General features: G+C 34.1%; 1 pseudogene; it reads right to left on the bottom strand.

Annotated features, from left to right (window-relative positions):
• LOC129923309 (dynein axonemal heavy chain 6-like) overlaps positions 1-26986 on the bottom strand; it is a 95113-nt pseudogene that overhangs the window by 36047 nt on the left and 32080 nt on the right.

Genomic DNA, 26986 nt, shown 5'->3' with positions numbered 1-26986 from the left:
ACACCCACATTACCAATGGAAACAAGTGAAACTCACACATGTGAAACTCTCACATTTCAAGGCCTATGTGATACTTGCCTTAGAATCATTCAATGTATTGATAAGTTCTTCATTGTCCAATATATTTCCTTCCGATTCAAAAAGTAACTTAAGAATTTTATCTTCAATAGATTTCAGCTGGTTCTTATCAGCATTGATTCTCATGATGAGTTCATTTCTTTGTTCTTCCAAGTCTGGTCTCTCTAAACTGACAACATCACTACAACCAAAAGAAAAAAAAACAAACAACCTTTTCATGTCTGACCTTTTAAATGTAACTAGTTGAAATTTTTACTGTTCCTAGTTGAAAATTAGTCTATTTAAAAACAGATTGTACTCCAAAAAAAAATTTCTATTTCTATTTTCATAATCAAAACAATAAAACAACATTTACATAAATCTAGGTTTTATTTTGGTAATAAAAATTGTAATGTATTTAGTTTAACTAATCTTATTTTTTTAAAAATCTTTTTAACAATTCGACTGGTTAATTTAGTCTTGAAAGAATGCTTTGGATATTAAGCCAGAGCTAAAATAAAATGCATGTAACTAAAAAAAAAACAGATGAAAAAGAAATTTTCAACCTAAGAAGTTGATCTTCAAGGCCTTTCTTGGTGACTGTGAAATTGATAACTGTTACTTTGATGCAGACTTCTGGCAAGTAATGTGGATTAGACAGTTTGGTGGTCATATAGAAACGGAAGTTTCGATCATAGTCTATATCGCTATCCCCCAAGCGAATCAACACACGCCCACCCTGAAAAAAGACAACGAAAAAAAAAGATTAAAAAGTAATTTTTATTTAATCAGAATGTTGGCCTAAAACTCTACACATTGGGTATCACTTTGAAAATTTAGTTTTTAACTGCAAGTTCTATTCTTCCAATCCCTTTTAAGCTCATTCATGACAAATTCAATTATAATTTCACTTATGCTGATTTTATTTATAATAATCTTATTAATTACTAGTTGATTCATCATGATTCTATTTATGGTCATTTCATTTATTATAATATTATTCATGCTAAGATTTTTCCTTATCGTTTCATTGACGGCAGCCAGGTAGTGTGATATGCTGACTGGACTGTTGTTCGATGGTCTCAATAGTACCAGATTCATAACCTACAGTTCAGCGAGAGGTTTGGTTAGGATGAAATTACCATCAAATCTGAAGGAACATGTGAAATATTGTACATGTGAATAGACTTCATTACTTTTAGAAATATTACAAGATAAACTAACTTTTGTTTTAATTTTAAAGATTACATCCAAAACGCTGTTCATTGAATACTTCCTGTAAACATGAGACACGAGCTAAGTAAAAGTAAAGTTCCCCTTTCAGACCTTGCTATCTATGGGGCAGATGATGTTAAGGTCATCTGTTTCTATGGCCAACAGTTAACAAGCAGGGTGTTATGTGGCCAGAACAACGACCAACCGCCTTTACATTCCACAACTAAAGTCAGGTACCCATTAGAGTTGGGTGGACTCAGGGGCAAATGAACTCCATCTTATATTTTCTTATATTTCCTATAAATCTATTGTGAGCCTAAACATAAAACTTAGTTCATTCCCTTAGAAAAGGAAAAAAAAATTATCATAAATCAGCCCATAACATAGTTATAATGAGAATGATGTTCGAGAATGTTTAAAATATCATTATCAAGATTTCAATCTACAAAGGAATATGGTAGGCAGACAAGATAAGGTAAGATGATCTGTTCTCTGCTATATTATAACAAGTAGGCTCTGACCAGAAAATAATTTTCTAATTGGACATACGTTATGACTACATATACTCTATTCAATTAAAACCAGGAACATTCCAAGAAAACCACTAAGGAGACCAGATACAACACTATGAAATTCATTGAAAGCATTGGCAAATGGGGAGGGGGGAGGCATTCCATAAAATCATCCTTAACCTTTTATGTATTATCATTTTAGCCTCGCATTTTTTTCATTCACAGTTACCTACAACACTATACTATTTATTTGTGTACAAAATATATTTTGATAACTTCAGCAACCAAGACAGGTGTTCTAAAAGATTACAGTAACATTTTTTTCCTCTCTGTTCAACAATACATTTGCATCTGAACACTCTGCATTAACACAGTCCTGTGCATCTCTTTGAGAATTCTGGGATTAAAACAAGCAATAGCTTTACTTCACATATACCTAATTAGGCACCCCAAAAAAGTCAAAATTTTTGGATCTACTCTTATAAAGAAACATGTTAAGTCCTTAGAAATGAAGCATTTTCATAGTGTCAAATTTGATAAAAGTGACCTTACTTATGAATATATAACTGAAAAAGTCAATAAGGTTACATAAAAGGTTCAATTACCTAAAGGAGTTTAAAGATTGATATGTTACTTGTAATGTAAAGCACTTTAGTTATAGATGGAGAAATGAATTGAATGTTGCACTGACCAAACCCTCAAAACATATTGGAGTCCAAGGGTAGATTATGTGAAGTTGTAATAAGTCAGGAGACATAACTCCATCATTAAACCTTTTTGCTTTTACAAACACAGCTTTTACACACACAGAGAAAATTTTGGTATACAGTAAAGTGTTTAAATGTTTAGTTGTAATAGAAAAATGTTACCTGTATAAATGTTTGTTTTAACAAGACAGGTTCTAGTGCTGGATCCAAAGCTTCACCAACATCCTCCATCAAAACAGGTAAACCTGCTCTTATGCAAGCTTCCAGTGTTCTCAGAAAGTTGGAATTTGATAATTTAATAATTTTAAGCTTATTTAGAGCCTCTCTATTTCTGATCCATCTGTTGGCCTGAAAGAAGTGTCAACAATAAAACTCAGCTTTAATCAATACAAGTACATACTAGAAACATTATTTGTTTACTTAGAAACTTTACCTGTTCTTGTGGGTCAATCATCAAAGGCCACCTGCGACCTTTAGTTACAAGAACAGCGTTTTCAATTGACACAGCATCTCTTGGCAGACCATCAGCATTCCATTGTCGAATTTCATATATATCTGCCAAGACTGACACAAGCGTCATATTTTCTGTTGCAGGCATTTGAAGCTCAATCAATCGTTTAGTCCAACCTGTAGAAAAGTTTTTGTATCCAAATTATTAAATACATTCAAATGTCTTATAATGAATCTAAGTATTCATGCTAGATACATCAGAGTATTTCAGTCATGTCAATTGGTCGTTGCGGTAATATTTAGGTTATGTTATGCTAGTTTCTTAAAAAATGTTCTTTCTTAATATAAATATATATCATTCATATATATATATTAATATAAATATTTCTAAAAGTTTTTAACAAATAATTAAATGTGAGAAATACAAGATACAGTTAAGTTAATAATAGTAAAGTTCCCCTTTCAGACCTTGTGGTCTATAGGGCAGATTATGTAAAGGTCATCTGATTCTGTGGCCTAACGAGGGTGTCATGTAGCCAGCTCAACGACCAACCGCCTTTACTTTTCCCCAACTAATGTCAGGTACCCATTAGAGCTGGGTGGACTCAGAGGCGCCCAAGGATCCTGAAATTAAATATCCCAGTCTTCAGTAGGATTCAAACCCCGGACACCGGTTTGGAAGTCAAGCGCTTTACCGCTCAGCCACCGCACCTCCTAAGTTAATAATAATTGATGTAAAATATTTTGTTTCTAACTACTAAATCATATATCTGAGAGTAAAGCATAACTAAATAATGAAAAATCAAGCTAGACCTAATAATATTTTCAAGAGTTATGAGAACAAGAAGTTTGTATAATTTGATGTTTGGCCAGGAAGGTATACATTCTCAAATGATCAATTCAAAAGCAGAAAGCAGGAGGTTTGGACTAGAAAGTAGATTATCCTTATCTTTGAAGGAACATCCGTAACATGTAAAACATTTTATAAACATTTTTTAGAAACAGCCTGCACCATTTTCAAAACCTAATTCATTTTGTACTATTCATATTTTCTTATTGAGGATGATTAGTTGTCATGTATCAAGATTAATGGGCGATTAGGAAAACTTACAACTGAAATGAATCAAAAGCTGCTACAAAGGTCTAAAAAATGTATTTATGTATCCAACACAAGACTTAAGCTAGTCAAAAAACAATCAGTTAATATGGTATAAGCAGACATTGCATTAATAAAGGTTTCGTTTTTTAAGTTTTGGACATTCATTCAGAAATTAAGATTATCATGTACCAATCTAAACTTCTTGAGAACCAAAGCAGACAGCAGTGGGAAGGGTTCAAACTGATGACAGTTCTAAAGGCATACCACACGACCAGTTTGCTCTCTTAATGGTACTAGTTTTCAAGGGTGTCTGTATCTAAACATTTTAAAAGTACATTGTTTTTGATGTTTAGACTTACCTTCTACAAGTTTTTGCCTGTAAGTAGAAGTAAAGGCTCCATAGTAGGCTACACAAGCTGCTGCTATAAAAACATCTCCTACTACATTTTTCAACTATACATCAAAGTTGGCAACACTTTCCTCCCAGCGAACCTATAAGAAACATGATGTAGAAAGGGAATAAATACAATGGCCTCCTTCAGTTGCAAAATAACTATGGAAATGAGATGAATGCCTGGGCATTAGTTATGGTTGGAACAATGTAACCCAAACAGCTATTTTCCAATTTCTCTGCACAGCTGATGAATCCAAAGGAACAGCAACTGCTGATACAGAATGCGAAATGCGGTGGCGCAGGCTCTGCAAACTGCCTTGTCTGCTCCTTATTTTTCCTCAAGATAGACTCCTAAAGCCTTTCACATATTTGGTTATAGCCGCAAGGCAGCAGAGGTTTGAATTCAGTTTTCCTTCTCCTAGGTGGGTAGTCAACCAAGGCTAATGAGCCCCTCCTGCCTGAAGCTTACTGGTTTAGGCACTGGTTACACATTTTCCCCAGTTAGTGATAACAATTCTCCCATATCAAACATCTAAAGGGTAGAGGCTGTTTGTCAGAGGCTATCTGAAAGCCATTGAAAGTATTTTTTAGGTAGTGGAGTGCTTATTTCCATTACCACTTTTAACAACCTTGCAGAACAGAGAATAAATATTTCAAGGAGTAGAGAATAAATATTTCAAGGAGTAGAGAATAAATATTTCAAGGAGCAGAGAATAAATATTTCAAGAAGCAGAGAATAAATATTTCAAGGAGTAGAGAATAAATATTTCAAGGAGTAGAGAATAAATATTTCAAGGAGCAGAGAATAAATATTTCAAGGAGCAGAGAATAAATATTTCAAGGAGTAGAGAATAAATATTTCAAGGAGCAGAGAATAAATATTTCAAGGAGCAGAGAATAAATATTTCAAGGAGTAGAGAATAAATATTTCAAGGAGTAGAGAATAAATATTTCAAGGAGCAGAGAATAAATATTTCAAGGAGCAGAGAATAAATATTTCAAGGAGCAGAGAATAAATATTTCAAGGAGCAGAGAATAAATATTTCAAGGAGCAGAGAATAAATATTTCAAGGAGCAGAGAATAAATATTTCAATGATAAAGATGAGAAATAAATGAGTTTCTAGTAATGTCCCATTTCTTATTTCAACATGAAATCATGAGATTGAGATGTTGTTTTGGGATTCAAAGATAGTTGAGCTACTGAAATGTATATTTTTTAAAGTAGAAATATGAAACAAAATCACACCAAGAAAGTGACAAAATCATTGTAGTCTCACAATTCTTTCCAAGATTGTGTGTCATGCATGTCTCATCTCCAATATGGAAATATGGTTTTAGTGAATGAATGCACATATTTTCAAATCGTTAATTTATTCCTCAAGGTGATATTTTTGTTTGATCATTTCAATTTATCTTTGATATTATAAAAACTACGCCCAGTAGGCCAAGTCTGACTAAGAATCATATTTTAATGTTATAATAGTTCTCATAGATTTTAAAATAACCTATTTGTTCATCAGCTAAGGCTGTTGTCAGTTTGGAAGAGCGTTTCAATCTGGCGGCAGTCACAGCCATGTTTCTTTCCAAACTTTTTTTTTCAGCCATACTCTTGTCAAAGACAGCCTGAAGATTTTTAATTTGTTTCTCCACTTCAGCCAGTTGGTCTTGTTTAGCTTTGAGGACACTTAAAACCTCATTGAGAACGTCTTGAGCCTCAGCCAGTCTGACAAGGAAGAGATAATACATCTTGTAATAATAATATACCAACTATACATATACTTCTGTAATAAAACTATATTCAAAGTGACATCATTATGATTTAGTACAAAGTTTACTAAGTAATGACCACTAAAGTTATATTAAAATAAGTCTAAGAAAACAAATATAATTGAATATTTTTTTACTTATACCTAGAATGATTTAAAAAATAGCAACGCTTTGATTGCTAATTATTTAATGCTTTGACTGCTAATTATTTAATGCTTTGACTGCTAATTATTTAATTCTTTCACTTCCAATTACTTACGCTTGTTTCTTTGGCTCAATTTGTTTAGCTACAGCAGAGTAAACATCAATTGCTTGAACCCATAGGACTAAAGTTTTACAAGCCTAGACGAAGAATAGATTTATCAAACAACATTCCATCATTACTCGGTGGTCATAAGAATCTTCAAAACATTATATCACAAATATTTTCAGATAAGTAGTTAATGATTTAAGATTTACATTCACTATGAAACTTTTCCATAAACAATCTAATTACAAAATATAATGTCTACTAAATAAAAAAAACAATAATGCATCTATAGACATTTTTTTTTCACACCAAATACAGAAATTGTTTTTCAGCTTAGAAGATTGCTGGTTGGCAAATAAAAAAGAAGAAAAAAAACAAACAAAACAAAACAACATTCAATGAAAAGTGGAGTTGTTTTGACATACTGTGGGCTTAACTTATCAGACAGATCATTTTATTAGTACAACATTTGTGGGTGAATGTTAGACTGTGTTACTCTTCAAGTCTCTGATCCAAATAAAAGAAATGATTTCACATTCACATTTTGTTGTGTTTTTTTTTAACACCAGATCTTCTGTAGAATATTAAACACATGACTAGCCTAGTTGATCTAATTTTAAACATCTATGTTAATCATCCCTCTTTGCTTATGATGCTTTCAATATAGACAGTATCATCTCTTTCTACTAGGTTTTCTCCTTGAAGTTGTAGTTGTGCTTCTATGATTTTTAAATCAGTTTTCTCCACTTCTATAATGATCTTGTTTAATTTTAAATGAGCATGTTGTAGTTTTTGGAGGCAGATATCCTCTGTGAAATCTAGATCCTCCATTTTTTTTGTCCATTGAATGCATGTGTTGCCAGCTTTTTACTTTTTCATTATTCAGTCTAATCATAATCATCAAACTCCATTAGAGTGAGGGCTTGAGAGGCTCAAATCCTCTCTTGCAAAAGCCCTGGCCAGAAACCCTGCTGTCTTGCGTAGTGCATAAATGTCGCCATACAGGTTGAGAATTTTGGGTTTCCCAGACCTGTCGAGACGGAGATCAGCAAATCTGGGGCAGTCAAACAGAATATGAGGCAGGGTTTCCTCTTCTTCCCCGCAGCGGGGGCACAGTGAATCGAAATTTGGCCATAGCCGCGAGAAATATGAGCCAACAGGACAGTGGCCTGTCCTGCACTGTGCTATAATAGCTTGCTCAGGCCTGGACAGCCTCCACCACGGGGAGTGCAGTCAGGGCGCCTCATGTGCTCCCAGACTCCACAGGCTTTTTGGGACTCAGTCTAATGAGTTTTTAGAAATAATTTAATGATTCCTCTGACAATAAAATAAGTTACCTTTGAAACTTTGGCTACAACGTCAGGTACAAAACTTGGCATGGATGTATATTTCCTGACTTTAGCCAGCTTGGCAGCTGGGACATTTTCTTTGTCATATTCATAAATTTTTTTTAAGAAGTTTGTGTCTGCCAGCATGGCTTTACAACTCGCCCAGTCTGTCCTGAAAGACATTATTGCATAAGCAATCAACATTTTAGTGCAATGAATTACTGAAGGTCACGGTCATTAGACGTTCACCAAGTATAAAACATTAATGTTTCGTTTGTTTATTCCACTTACTTGTTGCCTAAGAGAATGGCAACAGCTTCTAGAACTGTCTGAACAAGTTCTGGAGGTTTGGTAAATACTCGTATTTCAGCAATGTCATTTTTGTCTAGTGCTAACAAAGCCTGAAAGCACAGAGTCATAACAGATCATAGTCATTCTTATTAATCTTAATATTATATAATACAGACGTTACTTCAAAAAAGAAGATGATTACGTCCTACGCATCATGCATTTAGTCATGCATATTAACCAATGACTTAAATTCTGCCAAGTCACTGGTTTTCCTGGCTAGCTCAGGCAACCCATTCCATGCTCTAATAGCACTAGGGCAGAAGGAGTGTTTGTACAAATTTGTCCTAGCATATGGGACGAGGAATGTGCCTTTATCTTTGTGTCTTTCAGAGTATTTTATTAAATTTTGTTTTTGTATTTGAAGATTATGGTTGTGTTTTATGTATGATTGCTACTTTACTTTTGAGCCTTATTATAAAAACTAAAACAAATAAATTCCACTTATCTTATTCATGGTTAACCAGTAACACAGACTAAAAACGCAAAATACTTAGGTGTTATGATAAATGAAAAACTGCCATGGAATCCCCATATTGATTAAACTAACAAAAAATCAAACAAAGCATTAAGCATAACTAAAATGTTTGTTAGGCCAATAATAGAATATGCATCCTCTGTTTGGGACCCCTCAACTCAAGAAAACATTAAGAAACTGGAACAGACACAAAATAGATCAGTGAGATTCATAACAAATGAATATTCACATTTGACTAGAGTAACACCTTTAGTAAAATCACTAAATTTAGAAAGCCTTCAGGATAGAAGATTCAAAAGTAAGGTAGCAATTATACATAAAACATTGAACCAGAATCTTCAAATACAAAAACTAAATCTAATAAAATACTCAGAAAGACACAAAGATAATGAAATTGACATTCATGACTGTGAAATGCTATTTATTATTGCACCTCATGGCATGAAGTCGTGTATGGCAGCATTATGAGATTGAAGACAAGGAGATTATGGTCATCAGTAAAGAACATTCTTACAAAAAATTTTTTTTATCAAAGTGGGCAACTCTCAAGATACCCAACCTTTTCATGCCATGTGTGCGGCTTGTTTTTCAAAATGAAGATAATCTTCCCTAGCAGTCTTTGAGTTAAAAGAAAATGAGATCCTTTTTCAATTACAGAGAAGGAACAACTACCTTGTCATGTAATGACACTTTGTGAAAGACAGAAGATACAAAAGTGAAGTAATAATAATACATATTTCAAGGAAAACCAAGAAAATAATATACAAAACCATAATAAGACCAGCAGCAATGCATGGAAGTGAGACCTGGACACGGACTAAGAAATCTGAAAATTTACTTAATACATACTTGGGAACAAAAATTCTTAGGAAAATCTATGGTGCCATACAGGATGAAACAGGGTGGATGACACGCACTAACCATGAGATATATCAATTGTATGAAGACCCACCAATAGTGGCCAAAATAAAAAGAAAAGACTACGTTGGGCAGGTCACCTTGAAAGAATGTCAGATAACAGAGGAGCGAAAATTGTATACAGGCAAAAAACAAAAGGCAGGCGACCCAAAGGCAGACCCAGAATGCGATGGATTGATGATGTGGAAGCAGATTTGCAACAATTTGGGGTTAGAGCGTGGAGACGAAAGGCCCAGGAGAGATCTGAATGGAAGGATGTGTTGAAGTAGGCCAGAGCTGTAGCGCCACTGGGATGGGATAATACATAAAACACTCAACCATAACTTAAAAATACAAAAGCACAACCTAATGAAATACTCCAAAAGACACAAAGATAAAGTAACAAGTAACATTTCTTATTCCATCTGGTAGGACAATTGGTTCAAGTGTTTCTTCCCTATTGCTATTGCAGCAAGGAACATGTTGCCTGAATCAGCCAGGACAATCAAGACTTAGGTGAGTTTAAGTCTGTTATTAACTTACATGACTAGATTAACAAATGGATATGCTTAATCTATAACTCTCTTCTGTTTAGAAAGAGTGTCTGTAATTTATAAAAAATGTTTTACTTTCTCTGCAACTTCCAGCGCAGGTAGCGCCTCGTTCAAGTCTCGCTGAGCATCATCTGCTATAGCCTGAGTTTCTTCAGCAGTTGTTTTCGCTTTGGCTTCATCGATAGCCACCTGTTTCTGAACCAGATTGATAAATTGAAAGAAAATGTTACCCATACATATTAAATATTTCATATTGATTAGAGGTTTGAAACAATCCACAGCAGCAATTTCTGAGCCTAATCAGAACATAGTAATAGATAGATCAAAAGCAGCCTAGATTCTCATTAGTGCATTGAAATACTTATAGAGGTCTTATGTTCTTCAATGTTGACTGGTTTCTACATGAAATTTTAACTTTAATAATCTCTCAACTTATAATTGTTATTATCGGTGAATTTTATAACACTGCAATTGTTCAGGGAACAGTACCAGGAAAAAGAAGAAGAGTGTTTTTTAACAGTGGTCAGAAGGTCATCATGGGGCTTGGTTGCCATTGTAAATTGTAATCCTGTTTTGGATTTCCAAGTTTGAAAATATAATCTTTGTATGTGATACAAGTTAACAATTTGTGCATGCATAGGTAAATATATATTTGACGAATGAACAGTCACAGTAAAAGTTAAAAGTTAGGATGGCTGCCTGGTCATGCGGTTTGTGCGCTGGACTGTCGTTCGGATTTATCGACGGTCGAGGGTTCAAACCCTGCCCGCTCCCATCCCCCGTCGTCCTTCGGGAGGTTTGGACTAGGAAGTAAACTATCTTCAACTCTGAAGGAACATCCCAAACATGTAAAACATTTTACAAACATTTATTAAAATTCCATCATTCAATGAAACTTGAACTCATACAACATTACTTGTCCCTACTTCAAAAATTAAATAGTTAAGATAATTGAATGATGAATGCACAAAAATAATGCATTATGTTATAAATAGAAACGTCCTATTTCCAAATGTCAACTTACAACATTAGCTTTCTCTTGATCTATTTTAAGTCTTTCCATCAAGGCAGCAGTGTCAGCAGACTTCTGTTTAAGTTCAGGCTCTAAGGCAACAAGTTCTTTCTTCATATTGTCAACCAAATCATTGGTTGAAAACAGTTTGGAAAGTCCATTAGCTACTCTCTCACGAGCAGTCTTAATTAACAGGGTTCCCCCACCATTCTGAGATTAGGATTTCAGGAGATTTCCAGGAGTTTTCCAGGAGAAAATATTCGATTTCAGGAGCGGAAAAACGCGAACTATATATATATTTAGTAATAAATATAAGAATTACCATATACATTTAGGCCTATACAATTTTTTTTTCCTTTTCAAATTAGCAAATTCAAAAGTAACTGATTAAAGAGTAAAAAAGTACTTGTAAACCAATAAGCCTATTTGTACTACTCTCTCTATATATATTGCTTGTATTAGTCAACATTAGGAATTAATTAAAATCTCTAAAAACAAATTGCAAATCGCAGCAATGTATATCGGACATTATCAATATCAGTTTCCCATTTCAGTGGAAATCTCTTGCATTGATTGTTTTTATTAACAATAGGTGTCTTTAAATCTATAAAATCTAGCTCTGAATCATAAAGCTAGAAGTGTATTTGATAGTAAAACCATGAATAGTTATAATTTTATATAGCAGCTTAAATACTATATTATATATAGACCATATTACACTATACTCTAAGCCCCATCCACTTCACTATCTAGATTTATAAAACTAAAACTAAGAGAGAGATTCCAGAATCTAAGTAGATCTCTATTAGATCTAGAATTCTAGAAATATAATCTATACCATTAATCATATATATACTCTAAGTCTAAGGCCTCCACCCTAAAAAGTACATTAAAAGTAGAATAGTAGGCCCTATATTCAGTATATTGGCTATAACTATTATTACTATTATACATACTGTCTGTAACTATATCACTATATCTGTCTCTATCTAGATTGACTAGATATATCTATCTCTATCTGCAATCTAGATCTGACTAGAGATCTACTACTAACTAGTACTACTACTAGATCTAGAAGATAACTAGCTCTAGATTGACTAGATCTAGATCATACTGATCATAACCCTAACCCTAGAATAGATCTACATAATATTATAATATATGTATAGAGTATATAGTAATAGATCTAGATCTAGTCATTTCTAGTAGATCTAGAATTCTAGATCATCATCATGATTCATGATCATCAGCTACTAGATCTAGTACTACTACTAGTCTAGGCCATGCATGGCCCAGGCTAGATCTAGATGATAGATCTAATCTAGATTTATGGTCTAGTCTTAATTTTAATATCAAGTCTTTCTAGATTTAGATCTAGATAAAATAGATCTAGCATTTTCATTCTGATTCTAGATCTATCAAATCTAAAAAGTACAGTAAAAGTAGAATAGTAGGATAGTATATTCAGTATATTGGCTATAACTATTAGACCTATATACATAATATACTGTTGTCTGTAACTGTAACTAGATCTATATCACTATATATTATTTCTATTTTCTATATCACTATCAGTCTATATCTGTCTCTAGATCTATCTAGATTGACTAGCTATCTCTGAGTCTATCTCTGCTATCTTTATCTGACTAGAGATCTACTAGACTCTAGTGTCTAGTCACCAGTACTAGATCTACTACTAGATTGTCTAGATCTAGAAGATAACTAGCTCTACTGAGTTAGTGAGTACTAGTCTAGGCCAGGCATGGCTCAGGGAGTCAGGCTAGATCTAGTATTCTATTTCTAGATCATGATCAGACTCATAGACATATGATATAGATTATAATAGTATAGTAGATGATAGATCTAATTCATAATTGGGCTTATTGGGGATTCTAATTCTAATGATAATCAGATCATAATGATTATCTAATCTAGATTTACGGTCTAGTCTTAATTTTAATATCAAGTCTTTCTAGATTTAGATCTAGATAAAATAGATTTAGCATTTTCATTATAATTCTAGATCTATCAAATCTATGTAGATCTAGTGACAATCTATTCTAGATCTAGATTTGTTTTTTAAAAAATCACTTTTGAGATGAGATAGACTTAGAACACCGGTACTTAGATCTATGTTTATATATGCCAGTGACTATTAAAGTAAACAAAGTATTAGAACTTCCGTTTTAGGCTTGAATTCGCCATATTATTACATTTTTATTACATGAAAGCCGACAATGCCGTTTTTTTTTCTTAAAATCGCCCGTAGGATCGGCGATTTTCATATTGAATGACACCCAAAAAGACAATTTTGTCTATTTTTCAGGAGATTCTTATGCCTTTTCAGGAGATTTTTAATAATTTCAGGAGATTTCCAGGACTTTTTCTTATATTTTGCAATTTCAGGAGATTTCCAGGAGCTCCTGAAAAATCAGGAGGCCGCGGGAACCCTGTAATAATATTACTACAAGAAATATATGCAACAGAAGCATATTAAATAAACCAACATGAGTGTCACAGTCCAGTTTTAGAACCTCTGTGACATGAAGTGACACTCAGTCACCTATTGTAATATTCCGTGCTGAGAACACGAGAATAAGTTTAAGGGACTCAAAAATAAGGGTCAATATTAATCAGTTAGTGAAGAACTCCAGCAGAGAGTGGCTGTAATATAATTTTCTCTGTCTGTAACGTGTACTATAACCAACTTGATCTAGTGTTAAGTTAAGAGATTTCTTCGGACTTATATTGTGAACATTTCGTTGATGTGATTACTTATTCTACATGACATGAGCAGCCAGTATTTTATTGGTTTATATTTTGTGATGGCTGAAGTCGCCAATATCTTTTGTGATCTATATCTTATATGTAATAAAATTCTTGTCTGCTACAAGAGCGTTTATTAATAATTCAGAACGTGCTTGGAGAGTTCAGTAAGCTAGTGTACTCCCGCACCTGCAAATCTAGTGCGTATGAGAAAGTACTTAATTAAAGAACATTACAGCAATATCTACAACACTCGGACACATTCGCGTCGTCACGCCTACAACCAGAACCAGGCAGCGACAATGAGTAAAGCTATAAACATTTTCTACAGCCTAATCTAATACGTTAGTATTCTTTAGTTGATCCTGATTTGTGCTTACATTATAAGATGTCTGAGTAACAAATATATTACTTTTATTATGACTAAAGATAATCCTAGCTTTAAAATATGTCTAAAAAACTAATTGATGTCTGTGGACACTTATAATGATACCATTTGAACTATCCCTTTTTAATACAACTACACTATAATAATAGTAAGGCTTTTTCTTTGAGTCCAAAGATTAATGAGGAGTACAAAATTTTACATGGCTACACAGTCCCAGCTGTGACCTGCAACTGCACTATAGAATAGTAGCACAAAAAATGACTAAATTAGGATAATCATTAAGAATTAGCCACCAGCAATATATATCAGTGCATCCAGAACCAAGGAGATGAACCATTTAGTGACAGTCATAACTTAGATAGAAAGATCAAACTTCTGTTATATCCAGATTTAGCTTACTATATTTACAGCCATCAGCTCTACTACAACTTAGCTATTTTTAACTAACCTCATTTGACAAATCTAATAACTTATTCTAAACCAATAATATATACTTATGTCAAAGTCAAGCAAAAGAACATTACTAAGGATAAAAAAATAGAGAAAGATTAAAGGGCTGAGAAGAGTCTCTCTGAAAAGGATAGATTTGTGCAATGGTCGAAAAGGATAGATTTGTGCAATGGTCGAAAAGGAAGAGCAAGATTTAGTACAATCCAAGATAAATGTTTTTTTTTTACATTAATAACATCCAAAAATGTGAAATAAGTCTGGCTTTATTTAATAAAAAAAAACTGACATTTTTATTTTGAAATATTAGAACAATAGAAGGTAGTTTCTATTCTAGGATTTAATATGAAGTGCAAATTATGATCACCACTTTCAAATTATATTTATTTAGAAGAAATTAGTGTACCTTGTTTTCTCTTGTACCATGGTAATGTACAGGTTGATCAGCTCAAGGTAGGAAGTGGGTGTGGTGTAGTAACGACGCTTTAGCTCAGTGAAGAATCTCTCTGACATTTCTGTAACACTCATATGAATTTCTACACACATTTTAGATACATTGTCCTGTAAATGAAATACTCAAACTATTACACAATTTGTGGGACATGATAGTCAAGTGATGAAGCACTTGGCTTCAAACTGATGAGAGGGATTCAAGTTTGAAAATCAGTGAAGACTTGGAGTTTTAATTTTGAGATTTTTTGGAGGCCCCTGAGTGCACCCAACTTTAATGGGTACCTGATATATGATTTTTGGATGCCCCTGAGTGCACCTACTCTAATGGGTACCTGATATATGATTTTTGGATGCCCCTGAGTGCACCTACTCTAATGGGTACCTGATATATGATTTTTGGATGCCCCTGAGTGCACCTACTCTAATGGGTACCTGATATATGATTTGTTTTGAGGCCCCTGAGTGCACCCAACTCTAATGGGTACCTGATATATGATAGGTAAAGAAAAGGCAGTTGGCATTGTGCTGGCCACGTGACACCCTAGTTAACCTTTGGTTATAGAAACAGATAAGCTTTGTTTGTTTAACATGTTTCAGATGTTACTTCAGAATAGAATATCCTTATTTCCTAGCCCCCACCTCCTTCAGGTTGACAGGGGAAACCAGTGCGCAGAGTTTGAACCCGGGACCATCAAGATGACAGTCTGGAGTAAATACTGCTTGATCAGGCAACACAAGTTTTATTCATCTGCCTTTATAGATCACAAGTTCAGAAAGAGGAACCTCTATATAATATGTGTTTAGGGCAATAAAATAGCAATGTCAAACCTATGTAATCAAGTCCTTTTGATAAAACACCAATGTAAAATGAATAAGAACTTTCTTGTTGTAATGGTTCAGATGCTACACTTAATTGTAACTTGTTGACAAAATATTTTGCTACAAAATATTCAAATTTGTTTTGCTCTAAATTAAACATTTCTTGTATGTCTATTTGTATTAAATGTCAATATTAATATTTTTTTAAGAACAATTTTAACTATTGAGTTTTGTTTGTTTACTTAAATAGTAAACATTATTTGTTTGAAGATTAGTTTGCTTCATATTTTTTAAGTGGTAGTTTCTAGAAAAATGCAAGTCAAGTTTTTCAATTGAAGACTTGAGTGAATGTTAATGATCATAGATATTTGAGAATCACATTTTCTTTCTAATGCTCAATAAAATAATAATTTAGTGTAAAACTTACTTTGATTTCATCTGAACATCCTAAAGATACGGTTTTAAAGAAAGACTGTGCCACTCCTAAAAGAGCTTCTTTCGGCCATTCAGTGAACCAGTCTATGGTGCAACAGTTGACCAAAGATGGAAACATCCGGCATCTTGATCGAAAGGCAGAGCCCACCGGAGACATGCACAATACTATGTGCAGATTATTTCTGGAAAAAATTACAGACCGATAAAGTGCAATTAAATTTAAAGGACAGCTTTACAGAAAATAATATTAAACAAATTTATTATGTCTGGATTAAAATATTACAACAGTACAGAGTCTTAAAGAATTTATTTCTCTGAAAAGTTTTCTTCATAACCATCAAAATAATTTTTCTATCTTATCAGTCTACAGATATTCCTTGTTAATCTAGTTATGCACATTAATTTTAGACCTTAACACTTTTGTAATTTCAGCTCTTTTGTTTTCTTTTTAAGAATGTCCAAATGAAGATCTAAAGGGTAAAAGTGTTGACTCTATCACAACATGATATCTATACTCTAAATTCACTTTAATTGCTCTCAACAAATCTGCAACTAATAGTTCATTCTTGAGTGCCTTCTAATCATCTTGTCTTACTTTTTTTTTTATTTTGTAAAATAATGTTTTACATGTTTCGGATGTTCCTTCAGAGTTGAAGATAGTTTACTTCCTAGTCCAAACCTCCCGAAGGACGACGGGGGATGGGAGCGGGCAGGGTTTGAACCCTCGACCGTCGATAAATCCGAACGACAGTCCAGCGCACAAACCGCATGACCAGGCAGCCATCCTAACTTTTAACTTTTACTGTGACTGTTCATTCGTCAAATATATATTTACCTATGCATGCACAAATTGTTAACTTGTATCACATACAAAGATTATATTTTCAAACTTGGAAATCCAAAACAGGATTACAATTTACAATGGCAACCAAGCCCCATGATGACCTTCTGACCACTGTTAAAAAACACAAGTTAAGACTGTACAGTGAGGGCTTGCAAGAACTTGTCTGCAGGTAACAGTACCAGGGAAATAAAGAAGGTGGTGTAAATGGAAAGGATTGGGAGGACAACATTAAGGAATCAATGGGGCTGTCTACGGAAGAAACTCTAATCCTGATAGAGAGAGAAATGGAGAAAAACTGTCAACAGATGTTTATGGTGCCCCAACAGTCAGACAGACTAAATGACAGGGTAAGGTGAAGATGACCATATGTATGTAGTGCTACACAACAGTCAAGTGACAAGTACAATTCTCTGAACAGATGTTTATGGTGCCCCAACAGTCAGACAGACTGAATGACAGGGTAAGGTGAAGATGACCATATGTATGTAATGCTACACAACAGTCAAGTGACAAGCACAATTCTCTGAACATGATGACAATGAATTAATGACTTTCTATGAACAGGTGCTAGATATCCTCCACCCACACATTCAAATGAACAAGGCAGTTTCCAAGGGTAAAGGATTGAACAATTTTTGGTTCCATTAGCCATGATATGTTGGATACTTATTTGACACACTGAATGCAACAAAAGCTACATGTACCTGACAGTGAATACAATAAGCCTGTAATGACACAAGATGCATAGAAGTTGAGGATAATTGGGTTTTTCCTAAGTGATGTGACGAGTAAGAACAGAGTAGGATTACGAACTAGAAGAATAACGGACAAGACGCCTTAGAGGACGACGCTAGGCTAGCAACGACAGAGGACTGTGCCCTTTTTATTGTTCATTAAATTGTTGAAGTTATCAGCCTGCATTATCAAGTATATTATTTATTCATTCTGTTGTTGTGTCTGCTATGAACTCACATGCACCATTAACATATATAATCATCAACAAAATAGACCATCAACAAGCCAAATGAAACTGTTATAGGGGGACATTGAAAAGTCAAATGAACGTGAAAAATGGATAAAGAAAAGTCAAATGACCAGGTACAAGTTCAAAGTTCAAACATACTTGACACACTGGATACAGTTAGGTCTAGAGTAATTTATACATGAAATATAGTAAGGTCATAAGTGCCTGACGGTTAAAACAATAATGTCAACTGTACCTGACACACTGGATACAGTTAGGTCTAGAGTCATTTATACATGAAATATAGTAAGGTCATAAGTGCCTGACGGTTAAAACAATAATGTCAACTGTACCTGACACACTGGATACAGTTAGGTCTAGAGTCATTTATACATGAAATATAGTAAGGTCATAAGTGCCTGACGGTTAAAACAATAATGTCAACTGTACCTGACACACTGGATACAGTTAGGTCTAGAGTAATTTATACATGAAATATAGTAAGGTCATAAGTGCCTGACGGTTAAAACAATAATGTCAACTGTACCTGACACACTGGATACAGTTAGGTCTAGTGTCATTTATACATGAAATATAGTAAGGTCATATGTGCCTGACGGTTAAAACAATAATGTCAACTGTACCTGACACAATGGATACAATAGTCATAGATAGCATCTCTATTTCCTTCAGGAATTCCTGCCTCTTTAGCACCTGGTCTGCAGCCTATTATCAACCTCTCATACTCGTCAGGTTCAAACAAGTTTGGAACTTCTCCAGAGTTCAGCATGTTGTTAATATCTTCTAGAAATTCTTCTACCACAATCTGTAAGATGACAAAACTCACATATTTTTTTCTGTCTTTATGTTGTAGTATAGCTAGCACATTAAAAAACTATTGAGCAGTGGTGCACATGTATGATTATTGATGTTTATGGTCAATTATATTGAAATTAGTGCAAGGGAAACATTGATGACAAGGCATTTGACCACCATCTTTTGTAAGACAAGTTTTGTGGATGTTATTTTGTTGTGGCCATATTTAGAGGGGATCATTGTGACCTACTTGTAAAGGAATGTTATCTAAACAAATTAAGTGGACACCCATAAAGGCAAGACACAGATAGTCAAAGGTAATTGTACTGAGAAAGGCTTCAAGATAATGGATTGCTTTGTTTTGGAAAAAATTCCAAGAGGATGGGAGAAGGGTTGCATTGCAAGAAAAAACAATTTCTAAAACTAGTTAAAATGTAGATTCTATTGTTGCTAATTGAAAAAAAAAAAAAGTGCATAAACACTAAATATTTTAATAAGACATAATAATATGGACTAATTAATTAAAATAAGTACTATATGCATAGTTCTATACAGGATTTTACAAATCAAGTTTTCATATAGATCTAATGATTTTAAAAATGTTTGTTATCTTTAATGATCTCAGTATAGGCATAAAATGAATATTTGTGTATGCAATATACAATTTTTAGGTTATTTAAATATCAAATATTTATGACTATGAAACTGATCAAATAGACAGTTTACACCAATCTACTTTTATCTACAGTAGATCCAATGGCTTTTTAACCTGTCTTGACTTATCATCAAAATGAAGAAACTGCATATCCTGATCAGGGACTGCTGTTCACGACAATAAGGTGCACACCTACCATTTGCAAGAAAGATCACAAAAACTAGTAAATGCTCTGGTTGTTGCATGTCAAGGGTTCAGACTTACAATAAGTCTCACCAAGACTCAAGTCTTGTACAAGAAAAAGCTTCTGCAGCAGTGGCAAGACTCTCTAATTATGTCTGGGAAAATACCAAACTGACCACAGCGACCAAAAAAGCTGCATAGTGTGAACTCTTCTTAATAGTAGTGAGAGCTGGTCAACAAGCATACATCACGAGAATAGATTAAACAGTTTACCCTTGCACTGCCTGTGACACATAATGTCCTTTTCCTGCAGGGTTTGTGTCTCCCATCAGGAAGTTTTGAAACTAGCCAATACACACAATATCTATAATATTATGACACAGAAAAAGACTAAGTTGGCTTGGACATGTCACTTGCATGCCAAATGGAAGTTTCCTAAGCCCAACCACTATGCCAAGATTATGGAGTCTCACCCAAGGGATGCCCAAGACTAACCAAGCAAGATTTGATGATCACAGGCTTCAATGAAAGTATGTGGGAGAAGAATCACCCAAGATTGGACATACTGGTACAAACATCACCCAAGATTGGACAGGGTGAAGGTAGACTGTGCACACTGGTACAAACATCACCCAAGATTGAACAGCATGAAGGTAGAATGTGCACACTGGTACAAACATCACCCAAGATTGGACAGGGTGAAGGTAGACTGTGCATACTGGTACAAACATCACCCAAGTTTGGACAGCATGAAGGTAGACTGTGCATACTGGTACAAACATCACCCAAGATTGGACAGCGTGAAGGTAGACTGTGCATACTGGTACAAACATCACCCAAGATTGGTCAGCATGAAGGTAGACTGTGCACACTGGTACAAACATCACCCAAGATTAGACAGCATGAAGGTAGACTGTGCATACTGGTACAAACATCACCCAAGATTGGACAGCGTGAAGGTAGACTGTGCATACTGGTACAAACATCACCCAAGATTGAACAGTATGAAGGTAGAATGTGCACACTGGTACAAACATCACCCAAGATTGGACAGGGTGAAGGTAGACTGTGCATACTGGTACAAACATCACCCAAGTTTGGACAGCATGAAGGTAGACTGTGCATACTGGTACAAACATCACCCAAGATTGGACAGCATGAAGGTAGACTGTGCACACTGGTACAAACATCACCCAAGATTGGACAGCATGAAGGTAGACTGTGCATACTGGTACAAACATCACCCAAGATTGAACAGCATGAAGGTAGACTGTGCATACTGGTACAAACATCACCCAAGATTGAACAGCATGAAGGTAGACTGTGCATACTGGTACAAACATCACCCAAGATTGAACAGCATGAAGGTAGACTGTGCATACTGGTACAAACATCACCCAAGATTGAACAGCATGAAGGTAGACTGTGCATACTGGTACAAACATCACCCAAGATTGGTCAGCATAAAGATAGACTGTGCATACTGGTACAAACCTCATTGAGAACAAAAGGAATGAAGCAGCTAGAGACAAAAAGATGATAAAGAAAGCTGTCCTGTCACATAGCCCTTTAACAGGTGCATTCATATACACTAACTGTGGCAAACATTGACACTTAAGAATTGGCTTGTTTAATAACACCAGATTCTGCCCAGACTCAAGAAGAAACTAAAACCAATGACACATCTAGGCTTATCCATTGTCTTTCAAATAGAAGAAGCCATATAGTATAGTACCAGTATTAGATTTTTCAAATATTAATATGTATCACATTAGTTTGACAAACACACATGATCACACAGATATTCACATACATACAGTTTGACAATCACACAGATATTCACATACATACAGTTTGACAAACACACATGATCACACAGATATTCACATACATACAGTTTGACAAACACACATGATCACACAGATATTCACATACATACAGTTTGACAAACACACATGATCACACAGAAATTCACATACATACAGTTTGACAAACACACATAATCACACAGATATTCACATACATACAGTTTGACAAACACACATGATCACACAGATATTCACATACATGCAGTTTGACAAACACACATGATCACACAGATATTCACACACATACAGTTTGACAAACACACATGATCACACAGATATTCACACACATACAGTTTGACAAACACACATGATCACACAGATATTCACATACATACAGTTTGACAAACACACATGATCCCACAGATATTCACATACATACAGTTTGACAAACACACATGATCACACAGATATTCACATACATACAGTTTGACAAACACACATGATCCCACAGATATTCACATACATACAGTTTGACAAACACACATGATCACACAGATATTCACATACATACAGTTTGACAAACACACATGATCCCACAGATATTCACATACATACAGTTTGACAAACACACATGATCACACAGATATTCACATACATACAGTTTGACAAACACACATGATCCCACAGATATTCACATACATACAGTTTGACAAACACACATGATCCCACAGATATTCACATACATACAGTTTGACAAACACACATGATCCCACAGATATTCACATACATACAGTTTGACAAACACACATGATCACACAGATATTCACATACATACAGTTTGACAAACACACATGATCTCACAGATATTCACATACATACAGTTTGACAAACACACATGATCACACAGATATGCACATACATACATATGTATCTCTCTCTCTCTCTCTATATATATATATATATATATATATATATATATAAACTCTTTTGCCAACCTGTGTATCAGTAAATAAAAAAATTGTGGGTTTATTTTGAATGCCTGCAGTATCATACAATTTTTTCAGGTCATCGTGGAATGAAGAATAGTCATAGCCTCGAAAGAGCTCAATCTGGAAGCAGCGATAGTTACACATGTGGGCAGACAATCTGCACACAAAAAAAAAAATCACATACTTAGGTGTGTTTTTATCTACTAGTATATATAAATGTTCTTTTAAAACTGTAAAAAAAATGATTATTTTAACTCAAGAATCTGGTAAAAATATTATAGATATTCATATATTGAACCTTGTTAATGACTGTTTTCTTATAGCAGAAGAAATTACCTTACCTAACTCAAAAAATATAGAATCAACATTTTGTAAAATTAATACCACCTCAACATCCCTAATAATAGGCAGCATTTACAGACCACCAAATTCTAGTTTAGAATACATGCAGGAACTATGTAATCAGATTACTACACTTAAAGAGACAAATAAAAATGCAGTTTTTTGGATTATGGGTGATTTCAACCTACCTGATATAAATTGGAAAACACTAACCATAGATAAACACCAAAACCTTAAGGACATAAATGAGCTTTTCATAGAAACTTTACACAACCTAAGTTTAGATCAAATCATTAAAAAGCCAACTAGATTAAACAACACATTAGATCTCTTCTTAACCAACAGACCTGGATTAGTAGTTGATTATGATATTATCCCTGGTCTATCAGACCATGAGATCATAAAAATACACAGTCAGATAAAAGCAGTAGCCAATACAAAACCCAAAAGAAAAATCTTACTCTGGAATAAATGTAACCTAACACAACTACACCAAGCTGCATTAAACTTTCAACAAACATTCTTATTAGAAAAAGACATTAACCAACCAGTCGATGACCTCTGGAATTTCATTAAAAACCATCTTAAAAGCATTATAGAAAATCATATACCAACTAAATACACATCAAACAAAATAAATAAATGCTGGTTTAATAATAGACTAAAGAAGCTTTGTAAACAGAAGGAAAACCTATATAGAAAATTTAAAGAAACTAATGCAGAAAGAGTTTACAAAAAGTATATAAAAATTAAACACTTAACCCAAAAAGTAAGCAGACAGCTGCAGAGTGAATACATAAACAATGTAATATCTAAAGATAACAACAAAAACCTATGGTCATACATTAAGTCTAAGAAAATGGAAACAACAGGCGTAGCGCCATTAAAAGATGAACATAACATAATACATAATGATAATGAAACTAAAGCAAACATTCTAAACAAATACTTTGCATCAGCATTCTCAGCCCCAGGAGACAAAGACATATTACTGAATTTGAACCAAGTAGACAACATAGAAGATATAGTAGTACAAGAAAATGGAATTCAAAAACTATTAGCCAACACCAAACCAAATAAAGCTTCTGGACCTGATGGTATTCCAGCTAGATTACTCAAAGAACTAAGTAATGAGCTAGCCCCAGTGTTCAAAATACTCTTTCAGGCTTCACTTAACCAGGGCAGAGTACCAAAGGACTGGAAAGAAGCTAATGTCACCCCCCTATTTAAAAAAGGAGAAAAATCTGACCCAGGAAACTACAGACCAGTATCACTTACCAGCATCACATGTAAAATCCTAGAACACATAATATGTAGCAACATCATAAACCACTTAGACAAACATAATGTCCTCACACCATACCAACATGGCTTTAGGAAATATAGATCATGTGAAACACAACTAATAGGACTAATTGATGATTTTTCAAAAGGTTTAGATAATAGTGAACAAATAGATGCTATCTTACTAGATTTTTCTAAGGCTTTTGACAAAGTTCACCACCATAGTTTGCTTAAAAAATTAAAATATTTCGGCATTAATGGTCCACTGCATCAGTGGATTAAAGACTTTCTGATAGGGAGAGAACAAACTGTAATAATAAATGGCTCTAAATCAACACCGATAACAGTAAACTCAGGTGTACCTCAAGGAACAGTTTTGGGTCCACTACTATTTTTAATTTACATAAATGATTTACCAAATTGCATTACTTCAGGAACAAAAGTCAGATTATTTGCAGACGATTGCATAATATATAGAACAATAAAAACAACACAAGACACAGATATTTTACAAAGAGAATTAGATGAATTACAGAAATGGGAATCAAATTGGAGCATGTCTTTCCACCCAGAAAAATGTCAGTTGTTAAGAGTAACAAAAAAACTAAAACAAATTAATTCCACTTATCTTATTCATGGCAAACCAGTAACACAGACTAAAAACGCAAAATACCTAGGTGTTATAATAAATGAAAAACTGTCATGGAATCCACATATTGATGAAACTACAAAAAAATCAAACAAAGCATTAGGATTTATTAAAAGAAATTTCTATAAATCAAATAAGAAAATAAAACTAAAATGTTATTTAACCTTGGTTAGGCCAATAATAGAATATGCATCCACTGTTTGGGACCCCTCAACTCAAGAAAACATTAAGAAACTAGAACAGACACAAAATAGAGCAGTGCGATTCATAACAAACGAATATTCACATTTGACTAGAGTAACACCTTTAGTAAAATCACTAAATTTAGAAAGCCTTCAGGACAGAAGGCTCAAAAGTAAAGTAGCAATAATACATAAAACACTGAACCATAATCTTCAAATACAAAAACAAAATTTAATAAAATACTCTGAAAGACACAAAGATAAAGGCACATTCCTCGTCCCATATGCTAGGACAAATTTGTACAAATACTCCTTCTTCCCTAGTGCTATTAGAGCATGGAATGGGTTGCCTGAGCTAGCCAGGAAAACCAGTGACTTGGCAGAATTTAAGTCATTGGTTAATATGCATGACTAAATGCATGACGCGTAGGACGTAATCATCTTCTTTTTTGAAGTAACGTCTGTATTATATAAGATAAGATAAGATTTCCTGTTCCTCCCACTCCAACCAATAAGGCATTGCCTCTTTCTTGTTGAATCATCCTGACTAGTCGAGTAATATGTTCCATTGCATCCATAAAGAACACATGACGCATTTCTTTAGGTGATGTAAGGTTAAGGTCATCTAGATACTGTCTCAAACAGAAGGAATTTCTACATAAGTAAGTATTAAAAGCTATGTAGAGTTCTATATAAGATGTATTTTAATTTAGATGATTTAATAAAATATAGAGGTTGGACTATGAAGTGCTTGATGATAACTTTTGAAATGGTTAAAAACATTATACCTATGTAACTATTTGAAGTATAAAACTAAGTTTCCAAATGTCTAGAACTTTATCGTTTTATTTTGATATTTTCATATGAAATTTTCATTACACAATATAAATTTTAGAAATCATTAAATAGCAGTTTGTTACCTCCCCTAAAACATGTTGAAGTTTGTTCATGTCAGATATCTCCTCATAAAATTTCTCTTCTGGTGGGCATCCCATCTTCATGAAATTACCAAACAGTAAAGGATCTTTGATAAATGAATGCGGATCAAAGTTCTGAAAATAATTAAAAGAATTCTTTACTGGCATTGATATTTGATGAGGGTCAGATGTTTGGAGTTAATTTTAAAAATTAAAAAAAATTGACATTTGTATTTTAGATAGGATGGCCAAGTGATACAATGATGGTCTAATAAATAGGGTAGTAAGATCTTGACTATCTCAGTTCAGGTCAGGAGAATGAATGAGATTTAGGCTGGTTTGTAGCTTCATTATTCATGCTTATGGTAGTGCGCTATGGTCCAATCTCTTTTTTTGTGAGAGTATGGGCTATCTGTGAGAAATTTCTGTGCTGCCTTCAGGAACCCAGCAAACACAACTCAGATCTTAGTCGGGTTATGAGCTTGAGCCCCTTTGATGGATAGCACAGCAGTTTAAGCTTTTCCGCCACTCTTCACAGATCCTCCCCCCCCCCCATTTTAAATGAAATATAGATTCCATTGCACTGAGCTAACTAAAAACTATTAAACATGTATGTTATGGAGTGTGTGCCCATGTTTGTATTGACAGAGAACTGTTGCTGCTAAATTCAGATTTCTACAGTTGGTAAAAGAAGCTTAGCAGCTGATGAAAGAAGTAGGAGATGAGAGACAGAATGTGTGTTGATTGTAGGTGTTGAAACATTTTCAGAATTTATTTAGAGTTTGTATCAAGTAAGCTAAATGCTTACTAGAACTACAACACAATGACAAGCTCATCAACAATGGAATAAATTTCTATACAAACATTCATCAATCTGAATGAATGTTCACATTGTAATATGAATAGGAACAAGACTGTTTGCACTTCTTACACCAATTTAAGAGCATTGACCTAAATGTTCACATTTTAAAGAGTT

The sequence above is a fragment of the Biomphalaria glabrata genome, chromosome 16 (assembly GCF_947242115.1).
Source record: "Biomphalaria glabrata chromosome 16, xgBioGlab47.1, whole genome shotgun sequence".
Lineage (NCBI taxonomy): Eukaryota > Metazoa > Mollusca > Gastropoda > Planorbidae > Biomphalaria > Biomphalaria glabrata.
This window is presented reverse-complemented; position numbering and strand designations above follow the sequence as displayed.